Genomic DNA, 6,400 nt, shown 5'->3' with positions numbered 1-6,400 from the left:
GGGGGGGGGAGCGGCCGCGGCCTGTGGGGCCCGGCGGGGGAACGCAGCGGGGGGGGCTGTGTGAGGGGGTGTTGGTGTCGCGGCGGCCCCGGCGGCAGCGGCGGCACTGGACGCGGCACCTGCGCGGGGACTGTCACTGGAAACCCGCCCGCCGGCTCCCACCTGCCGTTGCCATTCCGGGGCGGAGGGGGTGCGCAGAGCAGGCCTCCCGGCGGCGGTACCCGGCCGGGCCGCGGCCTGGCCGCGAGAAGCAGGTCGTCTTGGGGAGGTCGTTCTTCTCCCTCCCTGCAGCGAGAACCCCCGGGAGCTGCGAGGGGCCAAGGCGGGGAGGACAGAGGGAAGGCTGCGCTTGCCGTGGTGGGGGGAACGGTGTAGTGCCCGGGAACGCTCATCCCGAGCATCTGCACCGGGTCTAGGGGCAGCGCTCCGGGGAGGACCTGGAAATACGCCTCTACCTCTCGGGAGGCATGGAAACGCAGGAATTACTGATGTCATTGCTAGGAAGTCACCCGTTTCCACAGGGCCTGCAAATGCTCCCTTACTCCATGGCTTTTCGTCCTGCTGTATCTTAACTGAAATCTGAAATGTCGTTGAAACGGAGAGGTTTTGGTGCCTTGATGAGAAGGTTTGTTAATGCAGCGAGGCTATTTTATGAGGAAGTGCCCCTGGCTTGTTTACTGATAACTGCCTTGCTTTAGGTTTCTTGCCTTGAAAGCCACATCATGCGACACTATCAAGTTTCTGAAATGTGGCTTTGGCAGCAAAGGAAACTTCTTTGGTAGCTAGCAAAAGTATTTCCTGAATAAAGCAGCAGTTGAAAGCGGTTATCTGCTGTCATTTTTGGAGATTATGACAGCTTTCAAAACTCTTCTAACATGTATTTGGTAATCTGTAAATATCTTTATCATTGGTGATGGAACATCATTTTCACTGCCTCTGAAAGATGGCATTCACAAGGGGCACTGAGCAGTTCAAATATCTAGCTATTGTGAGCCAGTCTGGTGAGCACAGTGACTTGCAGTGCTATCAGAGCTGCTTCTTAGGTTTGACAACTTAGGTGGCGTTGGGCTGCTGTTGTAGTAGGAATTCTTTGTATGTATAGCTTGTTTAATATAGTTATGGCTTAAACAAAGAATTGCTTTTGTTTGCCTTCTAATCAATCTGCATGTTTAAGTGGTACCACAGATAATATTTTCTGGGACTGTAGTAGTCTTCCCCTGCTTAATTAGCAGTTACAGACATAATTTGGTGCATTGGCTTTGTTACTTTCTGGCACGCAAAATGCATTGGGTTTCTGCAGCTGAGGCAACAGACTAGTTTATTTTACTACAGAGTAAGTATTTACTGACAGTCGGGGATTTGTACCAGTGTCTGGTAGCTGGGTGTTTCTACAGAACTTGATCCTACAATCTCAGGTTAAAACTTTGTGGTGCAAATAGAGACCCCTCCTTGGAGTGCAGATAGCCTCTGCTGTCTTCTGCCAGAGCGTAGGCCTTGGGCTGCAGTGAGGGAGGGGAGAAGAGTATGAGATAATGAGAAGATACGAGCTGAATTCTGACAGTTTTAGCTCATTTACAGCCTTTTAGTCATCTGAGTGAACACAGATGAGCATAAGGTAATCATCACAGGAGGCTGAAGGATTAGCATGGGTGGGTCACATGTGAAAGCTTGTCTGACAATGCCTTGACTTTGGGACAATAGAAAAATTCTTTTCCCTCCAGAATACCTCACCACACCTCACTGTTTTAGTTTTCCATTCACATTGAGCAGCAAGCATTTAGCTGAATATTTCGTTTGTCAGCATTAAGTGTTTTATGATGAATTTCCTTATGAATATCAAACATGCCTATGGAATGAAAGAAAGATTTAGGTAATACAGGGAAAGGGGGCTATGGGAAATGAAGTAACTCCCCTCAAACTTAGCTGCTGTGTTTTGAAATGTGGAGGAAGATGGTGCCTGTCTGCTCTTGAACATGATGGGTCAATTTGGTTGCACAGACACATCAGAAAATGCATTTCTGAAAATCTAAGTTTAGAGTCCGGAATGGATTCAGTGAGGAAATAATGAAGTGTCTGAGATTTGGGGAAGGAAAAATTCGTTTGAAAAGGTAGTGTGATGCCATTGCAGAGTTATTGACACATAATCCACGTGTTTCTATTGCACAACTCTAGTCCGAAGGGGAATTTCAAACCTTGCTACCAGTGTAGGGGTGGCTGAGAGAAACTTGTATAATAAATTCCAGCCAGTGAGTAACTTGGTGTTGTATTATTTTCTTCATTTTTGGCATTGTTAGCTGTATGGAACTGAGACCAAGTATAAAGTAGTTTTCCTGTAATAAAACCACTTTTACATTGTGTGACTTTCGAAACATTGTTTTACCACGTACTGCCCTTAACATAGTATTTGCTTGATAGCTTCTTTAAGTGTGTTGACACAGTCTCCAAGGATCTGAATTTCTGTGCTGGTCCCAAGCCTGTTGTCATGTGATAATGTACTCAGCTTTGGCTTCGACAGCTTTTTTGAGTTGTACAATAAATTCTTACTTGCCAAGTAAGAACTCCACAGGTTCCCTGACACGCTGCTCTTGAGATATTCTCCTGAGGTTCCTGTTCAGGTTGACTTAAAAGTTTCATTTTTGGTGTAACCTACTTCTAGATTGTTCTTCAATAAATAGGACGATTTCTAATCAGCAGCAGACGATAAGCTCAAGAATTACCTCTAGATACAGAGGAACCCTACTCAAAGAAAAGATGGGTATGTTATTGAGAAGTTGACTACTGTTATCTCTGTTAAGCCTTTCTATGTCTTAAAGATAGCTTACTTCTAGCCCTAGGAAGTCCCGTCTCGCCTTTGCTTATTGCAGCATAACTGCAACACTTTGTCTTTTTTCTCAGGTCAGGCATGATTATTTGGAAATTCTTTGAGAAAGCTTGGTGCCATAATGAATTGCTTTGTATTCATTTTCTTCAGGGTGATGGGATACCCTTTTGGGTATGTGAGTGGCACTAGTTACAACAGCTATTTGAACACTTTATTATATTATCTTAATTCTAAATTATAGGTCTACTGTTTTAAAATGTATATTATGTTTTGGTACATCAGGCTTCCATGATTTGGAAATGTATACCTGACTTCAAGATGGACTGATATTCCTCTCCAGGGTAGCAGCTTCTTAACCTTCTGTGTCACCCAACAGCACCACTGGCTGTTAGTACCACTTTGTCTACTGTAAGTCAAAGGGTGAGAGTTAGTACAGAGTTTCAAATATGGTTCAGCTCTGAGCAGTGGGCAGTTGTCTAGCTGTTGCCTCTCCAGCATTCAGGCATGAGCAGAGTAGTCTGTATTTAATACACTGAGGTTTTTTTTTTTCTGTTAAACTTCAGTGGCTTCTGATTTTTTTTTAACAAGGCAGAACTCACTCTGTGTAATATGGGAACACCCATCTCTATGGATGTATCTTTACTTTCCTTGACAGGGGTGAGACCTACTCTCTTCTCGATAGGACTAGGAGAGTGGTTTTACTGAGGCAGTTGGTTTATTATATTTTTTCTAATATCCTCTCCTCTGGGGAGGTTTTCTCTTTAAATTGTCAGCACAGTGCTCTTTCTTCCAAACTGTTGTTTGAGGCTGCCAGCTACCGTGAAGGATGTGTATCAGTTGTGTGGTGTGATACAGCAGCGCTAACCAGAGCAAGTGCAAAATGAACTTGTGTGAATGCTGAAAAAGGCCTAGCCATGGGAGTTCAGACCTCCCGGTGGACTCATGTAATCAGTTGCTGTAGAGCCATCCCAGGACTTCCTTCCTCTAGATAGGAAGCCATAAAGAAACTTCATGTGACTAAACTTGATGCAATTGTGCAATTCTCTGGCCAAATGGCAAGTGTACAACTGCTAAATAGCCTTTCCTTTATAATGCTTTTGTACTTTTATAAATTTGTTTATAAAGACAGAGGTTATCCTTCTGTGAACTTGAATGGAGAAACAAAATGTTTAGTGCTTTAAGGGAAATCAACAATATCAAAAACATAATCTGAGCCTGCGCAAATTTGTCCCTGTTAGTTGGCAAGGATGCATCTTCTAGGGCTGGATCAGGAACCTGATATAATCAGGTGCTTGCCTGCACAAGTGCAGCTGATTCTCTTCTCCCCTAAAGTGCCCTCATCCATCCTTGAATTAAACTCTGCTCCCCTGTTCCCTCTGTTTCTGCCACTGTTTATGTTCAAGTGTGTCCAACAGCAGTTGAAACGAGTCTAGCCTTGTCTTTTCCAGCTATGCTTTCCAGATAGCCAGCCTTCTGAGTCCATTGGTGACAGGTAGGTATAACTCATAATTTTATGAAGACCATTTTGTTTCACACACAGTGGTTGATACGTCAGGTCTGTCAAGGGATTTTCCTGCTTTCTGTTGTTCCCTAGAAGTGTTAGAGTTGGCTAATAGTGTGATCTCTCAAAAATATATATTATTTTTTAAGTTCTTGTTTTTTCTGTACTATCCCAAGGTAATACAGATCCTGGATCCTAAGCAAGTGATCTTAACTTGGCCTTCTGAGAAAGGACTTGTACCAGGTCTCCCTCTCGGAGAGAGGTGCTTACATTGGAAGATGAGTGATTAAAGGAGAGCATGACTCCTCAGGGATTTTTTCCATTCTCTTCTCTGGTGTGGATTTAGGAGGCTGAAGTGGTGACAAGGTCACCAGTTTGTTCACAAAATGGCATTTAGATGACAGGATCCTTCTGAACCATCAGAACGAGTAAATTACCGGGCAATTCTTTTTCATGTGTACAGTGGAAAAGAAACCTTCTTTAGATAAGAACCAGCGTTTCTTATCTAGAACCTGAAGAACATCTGGGCAAAGGTGCAGGGCAGCAGGGCAGCGCTGTGGCTTAGGTGCAGAGTGATTGTGCAGTGCTGGTGTCAGTCAGCAATAAGTGCCTTTGCCTTCAGAGTGTGCCGTGCTGTAATTACAGGGTAGGCTGTAGCCCAGGAGAGTCTTTGATGTGTGTGACCAGGCCGTGGGTGTGATACTCTGAACCACTGTCATGGTGCTGCTTGTGGGGAGAGCAGTTGGCTGGGCTACGCTGCAACCATGCTTTCCCTCCCTAAGGCCACAGTCACCCACTGGAACTGCAAACAGACCCATCCACTAAATACCTGTATTGCTTAAACAACCCGTGATGTGGAATATGTGCGCAGGTGGATTTGGGTGGCTTGCTGCACTTTTTTCCAAGAGGGAGGCAGAAAAATACTGAAAAGGATTTTACTCGTGCAGGAAACATGAATATAGTAACAAAACCCAAATTAGATAAAAGTAGCTTTTGTGTTTGAGATCCTAATTGTCAATGTTCCATGTTTCTAATAAAAACTGGAGACAAAGTAAATCATTAACTACAGTTAAGTGAAGTCCTCTCTGCAAGCAGACAGTGTAAACAATTGCTGTTAATAAATGCTTGTTTTTTTAGAGCAAAACAACCATTAATCTTTCTCCCTCAGCAGCTTTCCATTATATGGGAGAGTAACCCAAGGGTAGTTGTACTTGGTTAACAAGATCTCAATTATAAAAAGGTTGAAACCTGAAAGCAACTTTGTGTGGTCAAGAAATGGGGAATCCTGCCATTCTGAGAGCCATATTCAAAAGGGCTCAGATTTAGATTGTTCAAATGTGCAAGACTGTTTTGTTAGCTTTGTAATTTTCAGTTTAAAACCAACTTAACTTCTTGCAGTAGGTTTTTTAAGACCAATTGTTATATCGTCAAGAGAGTCGTATTTTTGTTTTACTGTTTTTTTCAGGGTGTTAATATACTCTGCTTGGTTTTTTCATGTAGGTATGTTAGATAAGGAAGGATGATGGATTTAATTCAAGTAAAATATTTAGCCTTGCTTCCACAGTTTTACCTTCAATGTTTTCTTGCATGAGACTATACTTTCAGAAATGAGGTCTAAAGGGAGAGATTATCTTATGATTTTCAATTGAAAATATGCAGCTAGAATAAGTATGTAAACAGTCCTTTTTTGGAACCTATTAGAATACACAGGAAGCATCTGAACAAAGTGAATTTTCTTTGCTAGTACGTTTTTGATGATTTCTCTACTAGAGATCCGTAACGTAGTATTTCCAGCCAAATGAATAACGAACTTCACAAAACTTAACTTTTTGCTGTTGAGAAGTCTAAGAGCTGTTCAGCTATGTACATCTGAAGTGCTGCACTTGCTCTACCACAGATAGTTGTCACATAGGGCGCTGCAGTTTATTGAGATCATCTGAAGTTAAGAAACTGGAGGTTGTATCAGTTCTTGTGTTAAATGGCAAAGAATGATACTGTTATGAGACGTACAAGCAGGATTCTCAACTTGTAGTTACGCTGTGATAAAATTGAGCAATACTTTATGTAACTTAATTAGA

Source organism: Calidris pugnax, unplaced genomic scaffold (assembly GCF_001431845.1).
Source record: "Calidris pugnax isolate Ruff unplaced genomic scaffold, ASM143184v1 scaffold69, whole genome shotgun sequence".
In the NCBI taxonomy this organism is placed as follows: domain Eukaryota; kingdom Metazoa; phylum Chordata; class Aves; order Charadriiformes; family Scolopacidae; genus Calidris; species Calidris pugnax.
The sequence above is the reverse complement of the archived record's forward strand: the minus strand, read 5'-3'. Positions refer to the sequence as shown.